Raw genomic sequence first — 9,681 nt, 5'->3', positions numbered from 1 at the left:
AACAGTGACTTGTCTCACCATGAAGGATTAGCAAGCCACTACACAACACACACACACACACATATATATATATATATATATATATATATATATATATATATATATATAAATTTTGCCATCAAAGTCTTGTAGATAAATTCTCTGCTGTATGCATCTTAACTGGGTTCATATTCTTATAGACTCCCTAGATATTGGATCATCATGATATAATTCTTCAGAAATTTTTACTGTTACTTTGTAATTCATTTTTTTCTTTCCTTCCATTTCATCAGTTACATAATGATCATAATAACTTTTACATTATTATTTCTGTGACTTTTAAAGTTCACATATGTTTCATAATACATAAGCTGATTTTAAGTGTTAGAATATGTAACTATTCCATTTCTTTGTGACAGAGATCCCACAGAAAGAGATAGTGATACATCGGGAGGGAAGAAGGAATGTAGGAGAGAAGTAGTATTTCTGGTCTTATGAATCAAACTTACAAATGCAAATAAGTATACATGTATTAATATCCCTTAAACCCAGATGTGATTCAAAATTCCACAAGTAAGCATTATTTATTTTTTAATAAAAATAACTGTGAGACAGGGGAAATGAGTTAGACATTATTATGGCAGTATTAACTAAGAATAAATAATAGAACATTAAAAAATAATCACAGATACAATTCATATATTGGAGGAAAAAGTAACAATTTCAATTTTACTCATGAAAAATTTCAATTTGATGATCTGTTCTCATAACTGTGGAGTCTAAGAAAACTGACAGAGAATTAGATCTAATAAATGCTCAGATAACCATAAAAATGAACCCTCATTTAAACAAATCATACCACTCCATTACAAACTTGAACTAAAATTTTAATACAAAATGTTAGCATTCTTAATGTATATCCCACCACTTCTATGTAGTATATATTGTGGTTAGGTAGATGGGCTGTAGAGCAGAATTCATTCATTATCTCCTATTCAAATCTCATATCTGCCACTTAGCAGTTGAATATGCCATTTAACATGTACATAAACTCCTCCGTGTCTCAGTTTCCTTATTAGAAAATAAAGCAATAACAGTAGCATCATGGGTTTAAGGGAATTTAAAAAACAGTCCTTAAATAAAGATTCACCCTGTCTAGCGCACACTAACTGGATAAGTAATAACTGTCATTACTCTTTGTACATTTCTTGTTTGTTCAATGTGGTTCCAATTTTTTACTGCATATAATATTCCTATATGATTACTGTATATATAAAAATAAATAAAGGTAATACAACATTTAAAAAGAAACTGCTAACAAAGTAACTTGAAAATTACTGAAAATGTGACCATTGTGTTGCCTCCTATCTGTGTGAATGAATCTGTAGAAAATGAACCCATCAAATAATGAAATGCATCTTCGAAATTATTGCATGGTAAAAGGCCAATAAAGAAACCAATTTAAGATAAAGAATATAGGCCATGGATTTTACGTGGAAAGAAAAAAATATATGCAAAAGAAAGTAGAAGGCAGTATAGTCCTGACGAAGACTGAGGTAGCAGAGCACAATGTTAAGCTGGGATAGGCCACCACTTTGAATTTGATTCACAAATGAATCAGCCGATTTTCAAACAGAGAATGGTCTCATACCAAAACACTGCATAGTGAAAGGAGAAAGAAAGGGAAACAGCGGACTAGTAGAAACAGATCTAAGAGAAATACCCTTGGGTAGATCAGTTGGTAAGTCTTTCAATGGTTCTCCTCCTAGAAAGTCTGACATCTTTATTCCTCAGACTGTGGATGAAAAGATTCAGCATGGGCACCAAAATCTGTCTTATTAGAAGAGATGTATTCAACTGTCCTCTGCCCAAAGAAATTATAAATACTGAACAATATAAAGACTCTATGTACTCAGATTTGATCAGGAGACTGAATACATTGGAAAAGAAAACTTAGATTGTCACAAAAAAACAAAAAACGAGTTAACAAAACTCTTTACCCAGGGAAGAATGAGGGATGGAGATTTCAGTTGCCATGGTCATTCTGCCCTTCGGCAGCTCCATTTTTAATACTGACCAAAGCCTAGACATCTTGGTGTCTACAATAGAAAACAGGCTCAGTTTAGCTTTGCTGCTTCAATAAATTTCATCATTGTATGTAGAACTCTAAGACATTTTGAAAGTAAAACTGCTAAAGAGAAAAAACTGACTGCTAATTAATTAATAATAATTAATAATTATTATATAATTTATTTGAAGAAAAGACAAATTTTTCTAGTGATAACTAACTCTGATGGGTCTGGAGTTACTCAGAGATTCACTAGTAAAAATAAAAACAAATTTATTTTTAACAAAGAAGAGTCTTTTATTCAAATTTGGGTCAGCTAGGGTTGTGCCTGTAACTCACAAATCCTACGATGTAGTGCCGATGAACATGAGAGCAGGTTTATAAGGCAGTAAAACATAAGGTTACATTCCACTTATGTACAGACATACACCCTGCAGTCTGCAGTTTCCATTTTGTTTACAGAAATGCATATATCTTCGCCTAAGTACACCCACGGCTTTTAGCGAACATAAGGCTTGCAGGTGTCATGCTTGTCTTGAATAAGTAAGCTTTTGTCACAGAAGCAGAGGCATCAGTTCATACTGTGATGATTATTGTGAAAAACAAGTTTCCTTAAATTACAAAAGACCAGAATGTTCTTAGCATTTCTTAACTTTCCATCTCCTTAGGCTAGTAGGGCTTTTAGGCTAGAGGTAGTTTTCTTTTCCATATGTTGTAATCACAGTAATTTAAAATTAAAGCACAATTTTAGCTATCTCGTTCCCCCTTAGTTATATCCTGAATCAAATTACTGAATTTGCAGTAAGTACCTATTCATAATGATGTTTAATAACCATAATTTAATGGCCCCCTTTGGGAATTTACCTATCTGCTTAAGGCATTAATGGCTCAGTGGTCAACAGGAATCATGAGAATCAGAAGTGCTAGGTGTCTTGAAATAGCAAACAACATAATTCTTAGCCAGGAGGGATCTGAAAGTAAGAATGGCAACCAATTGCTTGCCTCATTTTAAGTCTTTTCTCTGTGAATGATGGGTTTGTTGTTGTTGTTGTTGTTGTTGTTGTTGCTGTTGTTGCTGCTGCTGCTGCTGCTGCTGCTGCTGCTGCTGCTGTTGTTCTGGTTATAGTTCTGATTGTTTGTTTTATTTGGAGGTGTCTTATTTTGGTTTTATTTAGTTTTGGTTTTTTCCATGTAAGATTGGTTGTTTTTGTTTTGTTTTGTTTTGTTTTGTTTCGTTTGATTGTTAGTACAGCCTAATTATTTCTATTGATTCCTGAAGAATTTGTGTGATACAACAATTGTCCCTTAAAGCCAAAAAATAACCTGCTTGTTCTGCTATCCTACCAAATTATAAAACTATTTCAGCTAATGAAGCAATCCCTTGATAGACCTTAGTCTATTTGGTCTTAATGGATACTTTCTCAACAAGGATGGTGCTTGGAGGCCAGCATAAGTATTCCATGGTAGTCCAATAATCACTAGAAGTAGCCATTTGTCCCCTGTGCGGGGGAGAATGGAAATTACTTCTCTGGTGGAGGGAAAATTATTTCATTTGAACCTACCATTCCAGCCTTTTTGTTAAGGATATGGAATAATGTATTCTGTTCTGTTACTGCTTCTCAGCAGAAATTGGGATGTCCTTGTTAGGGCACAGGAAGCCAGAAATGTTAGTCAAAGGCAATGGGAAATTTTTCAAAAGCTTCTAGTTCACTGATGCAAATGAAGAGACAAGGAAGAATAGTATTGTGCAGGTTTACATCAGCTTTTAGCAAGTCCAGTTCTCTCTAGTTTTAGAAGACTTCCTGGGACTGGTGGGGTGCAGATCTCTTTACAGCTGATTTCTGCATAGTGTCAATCACTTGAATGAAAATCTACCAGGACATAAATAGACTAAGGAACAAGTTAAAGTTAAGTGACTTAAATGAAAATCTTAGATCCTGAGCATCCTCCTCAGGAATAGAAAATATTTGGGGAGCTTAGGTTATTGATTGACATGACAGGAACACTTACGTGGAGTATGTCTGACTTGTGACAGGTGGACCCAAGTTGTGACACCTGAAACTGACAAGAGATCTGTGAGACAGGTTCAGCTCTGGGCACCATCAGAAACCAGAACCGTCTTGTCCCAGACTGCTCCCAGGTTTGTGTGTCCTGAGGCTACGAGGCTGGTTGGTCAGAGCAGAAGAGTTGGTCTTTCCTCTGCTCTCAGGTGTGTTGGTGCCCCTTGTGACTGGCTTTCAGCTCTGGGCACAGGCAAAACCAGAAGGCTCCTGCCCCTGACTGCTGCTAGGTCCCTGTATCCAGATAGTACTAGGTAGGGTCCTCTGGATCCAGGAATGTGAGCAGAAGTGGCAGTGTTCCCTGAGCTCCCAGGATTTTCAGCACTGCTGAAAGTCCAGCTCTGTCTCCCAGGGGATTTGGGTACAGAGAGCTAGGGGACCAGGTCAGCTCTAGGCACAGTCCAATAGGATGTCATTCTTTTCTTTATTGGATTTTTTTAAAATTTACATTTCAAATGTTATTCCCTTTCCCGGTTTCCAGTCCATAAGCCCCCTCTCACACTCCCCTCCCCTTCTTATACGGGTATTCCCCTTCTCCAACAACCCCTTCTTCCCACCCCCCCACCTTAGCATTCCCCTCCACTGGGGGGGTCCAGCCTTGGCAGGACCAAGGGCTTCTCCTCCCATTGGTGTCCAACAAGGCCATCCTTTGCTATATAAGCAGCTGGAACCATAGGTTTATTCACGTGTTGTCTTTGGGTAGTGGTTTAGTCCCTGGGAGCTCTGGTGGGTTGGTATTGTTGTTCTTATGGAGTTGCAAGTCCCTTCAGCTCCTTCAATCCTTTCTCTAACTCCTCCAATGGGGACCCCTTTCTCAGTTCAATGGTTTGCTGCTAGCATTCACCTCTGTATTTGTCATTTTAAGGGATAATTTGGAAATGGTCATAGTTTTAGATAGGGAGGAAACTAAGTAGAGCGCACACACTCAGGGATTTCTTTCTTTTCCTCTTCTCTACCCTTTCCTTCTTAAGTAAAAGGAAGGGTTTGAAAAGAAAACAATGGGATTAGTAGTATTATAAGAAATTAGGTAAGTGCAGATGGATTACTAAATTGCTGTTAAGTGAAACATTTTATAAGCATAATCTTATATTGACAGAAATCTTTATATTCTGAGACAAAATTGAAGATATATTTTCTTGCATTGATAGAGAATTATATATTGATACAGGTTTAAAGTTTTCATTGGCATAAATCTTTGTATATTGATCCAAAATTTAAAATTAATTTTGTTCCTCTTAGATAGGCATTGTGCCTATACAACTCATTTAAGAATGCATGGCTTACCTGAAGTACATCTAGATTAAGTAATGAAAATTAAAAATCATACAGTAACACTCATAGCAATATTAGATTCTGATTTAATTACATTAAAGTGTTTTCAGGATTATTCAAATAGTAAATATCTAAGTGTAATCAATATTTAACGATTCAGTTAGATAGAGGATAGGTAGATGGATAGATAGATAGATAGATAGATAGATAGATAGATAGATAGATAGAGGATAGAGGATCTTCAAAAAACATCAGAGATTCACAGAATATAGCATTTAAATTATTTTATTAGTAATAGATCCTTTGACTTTCAGAAATGTCTGCTACTGACAGTACTCCCATCCTACTTCAAAGAAGATACTGAGCATCATTTCTTCCAATTTGAGTCATTTCTGCTCTGGCAAGCTAGCTACTAGGTAAGAAATACCCTAATTTCATCTACAGACAAAATGCTGTCCAAAACAGTACAAATGAACGTGAAGTGGTATACTGCTAAACTCTGCCCAAACGAGGTAAGCTATCATTCATAATTCCTTCTTCTCTTTAGATCTGTCAGACAGTGCTCTAATGCACAGTCAGCTGTCTCTGTAAATTGTATAAGTTTTGGAAGCTATGTCTTTGTGCTTCCTACACATTCAAGTAATATTTAATTCCTTCTCAGATTTCTGAGATTGAGATGGGGTTGAAGATTATAGTCTTATAATTGAACTTAAGTTATTTAGCAATAAAGAAGGTGTTCTAGATTTGAAAGGATGGTTTCAGATAGTTTTACAAGTTAGAAATCAAACTTCATTAAGGTACAAATTGCAAACTTTTTAAGTTAGGATAGAAGATAGAATATTTTATCTACATTGCCAAATGTGATGGACTGGATGTTATCAGTGTATATCACACTTTACAATTTACATAATTATCATAATTGTGATCAATGAAAAGAGCCATTTTAATTGGACAAAAAGGGAAAAGTGTAGCTGCTGTATTACAAATGCTAATTATGCTTCCCAAAAAATTACTTGCAGGAGAGTGTCTGTAAATAGGTTCTGGGAACCTGCCCCTAGTTGGTTCTGATTGGTAAATAAAGAAGCCAACAGCCAACAGCTGGAACAGAAATAAAAATCTTCATGACACATAATAATCAAAACACTAAATATACAGAACAAAGATAGAATTTTAAAAGCAGCAAGGGGGAAAGGACTAGTAACATAAAAAGTCAGACCTGTTAGAATTAAACCCGATTTCTTATCAGATACTCTAAAAGACTGAAGGGCCTAGGCAGAACTCTTGCAGACCCTAAGCGACCAAAAATATCATCCCACACTACAATGCTCAGCAAATTTTCAATTACCATGCACATAAAACTAATGTATTCCATGACAAAACCAAATTCAGACAAGACCTTTCCACTAACACAGGCCTACAGAGGATGCTCAAAGGAATTTTCTAACCCGAAGAGGCTAGCTGTACTTAAGAAAGCACAAGAAATAAAAGACCTCACATCACTAAAAGCAATAAAAAGAAACACACACACACACACACACACACACACACACAGAGAGAGAGAGAGAGAGAGAGAGAGAGAGAGAGAGAGAGAGAGAGAGAGAGAGAGTTAACCACCACCACCATCAACATAACAGGCAATAACTATCATTGGTCATCACCATCATTGGACTCATTTCCAACTTAAACAGCTAACAGAATGAATATATAAACTGAATTCATCATTCTGCTGAATACAAGAAACACGTCTCATCAACAAAGATAGTCATTATCTCAGTGTAAAGGGCTGGAGAAAGGTGTTCCAAGCAAATGGGCAAATGAAACAAGCTGGAGTAGGCATTCTAATAATAAACTCATCAAAAGAAAAATCCACCAAGAGAACATCCTAATTCTGAATATCTGTGTCCCAAATACAAGGGCAACCACATTCATAAAAGAAACATTGCTATAGCTTAAACTGCACTTGAAGCCATACATTAATGGGGGAGACCTCAACACCCCACTCCCACCAATGGCCAGGTCACTGAGACAAAAACTAAGCAGAAAAATAGCGAAGCTAACAAAATTTATGATTCAAATGTACCTAACAGATGTCTATAGAACATTTCATCCAAACATAACAGAAGATACTTTCTTCTCAGCACTTCATAAAACCTTCTCCAAAATTGACCATATCAGTCACAAAGTAAACGTCAACAGATACAAGAAGATTGAAATATCCTTATGCATCCTATCAGGTCAAAATGGATAAAAGCTAGACTTCAACAACAACAGAAACAACAAAAAGCCTACACATTCATGAAAATAGAACAACTCTGTACTCAATGATCATTAGGTCAGGTAATAATTAAATAAATGAAAGACGTTCTAGAATTCAATGAAAATGAGGGCACAATGTACCCAAACAAAATAGAAGCTGTGCTAAGCAGAAAGTTTATAGCACTAAGTGCCTTCATAAAGAAATTGGAAAGCTCTCAAACCTAATGAATTAAAAGTACATCTGAAGGCTCAAAGAAAATAGAGGAAACACACCCAGGAGGAATAGATGGCAGGAAATAATCAGACTAAGGACTGAAATTAATTAATTTGAAACAAAGAGAACAAGACAAAATCAATGGAACCAAGACATGGTTTTTTGAGAAAATCAACAAGATAAACTTCTTAGACTAATTAAATAAAAGGTAGAGAGATAGAGAATTAACAAAATAGGAAATAAAAAGGAAGAGATAACAATGAACACTGACGAAATTCAAAGAATCATTAGATCTTATTTCAAAAGCCTGTATTCAACAAAGTTAGAAAATCGAAATAAAATGGACGATTTTCTAGATGGATACCAGTTACCAAATCTAAATCAAGATGAGGTCATCTATCTGTATGTTATTGTAAAAATATAAAAAATAAAAATCGGTAATGTCTTTTACCTCACAAGGTCTGCACCGCGGTGCCTCAAGATATCTGCTAGATATCTTGGCGGAAACACATCACAGCCACACACTTTCCTACACTCAAACCCTCACATAAAAGAACACACAACACAATAATCTTAGATCCAATTGATAAGGTATAATTGCCCATTTAATCATACAAAGCCCGGTACCATCCATCCCTTGAGAACATTAATAACAACCTGTAAATACACAGAGCAGAATCTTTTTTAAAAAATCTTTATTAACTTGAGTATTTCTTATTTACATTTCGAGTGTTATTCCCTTTCCCAGTTTCTGGGCCAACATCCACCAAACCCTCCCCCTCCCCTTCTATATTGGTGTTCCCCTCCCCATCCTCCCCCCATTACCGCCCTCCCCTCAACAATCACCTTCACTGGGGGTTCAGTCTTGGCAGGGCCAAGGGCTTCCCCTTCCACTGGTGCTCTTACTAGGCTATTCTTTGCTACCTATGAGGTTGCAGCCCAGGGTCAGTCCATGTATAGTCTTTGGGTAGTGGCTTAGTCCCTGAAGCTCTGGTTGGTTGGCGTTGTTGTACATATGGGGTCTCGAGCCCCTTCAAGCTCTTCCAGTTCTTTCTCTGATTCCTTCAACGGGGATCCCGTTCTCAGGTCAGTGGTTTGCTACTGGCATCCGCCTATGTATTTGCTGTATTCTGACTGTGTCTCTCAGGAGAGATCTACATCCGGTTCCTGTCAGCCTGCACTTCTTTGCTTCATCCATCTTATCTTAACATCACCTGCCATGGCTTCTTACCCTCTCTTCTCCCCTGTCTCCTCCTTTCTCTTCAGTCTCCTCCTCTTCCTTCAAACTTCTCTCCTGCCCATCCTTCCTTCTCCTCCAATGACAGGCCTCCTTCTATCCTGTACCTGCCCCTCACCTGTACTTTACAAATTCAATGGGGAGAAGGTTCTGGTGAAGTCACCTGATTCCTGAGTACGTGACTAGGCAGCTGTCCTTGGGGCAGTGGAATTAGCATCAAAATACAGATAACATCAGGGCAAACTACAACATCTGTATAGTCCTATAACCCCAAAGGAATTAATAGAAGCAGTCATTTTTTTTTAAAGTAAACCAACCAAAAAAGAGGAAGGCAGGCAGGGCCAGATGGTTTTAAAGTAGAATTCTACAATACTTTCACAGAAGAGGTATACTAATACTTCTCAAACTATTCCACAAAATAGAAACAGAAGGAACTCTGCCACAATCATTCTATGAAGCCACAGTCATTCTATTATCTAAACAACACAAAGACTCAACAAAGAAAGAGAATTTCATACCAACTTCCCTTATGAAGATTAATGCAAAAATAATCAATAAAATTCTTGCAAACTGAAACCAAGAACACATCAAAGAC

This window comes from Rattus rattus, chromosome 8 (genome assembly GCF_011064425.1).
Source record: "Rattus rattus isolate New Zealand chromosome 8, Rrattus_CSIRO_v1, whole genome shotgun sequence".
Classification (NCBI taxonomy): Eukaryota; Metazoa; Chordata; class Mammalia; order Rodentia; family Muridae; genus Rattus; species Rattus rattus.
Note: the sequence above shows the minus strand (reverse complement) of the source record.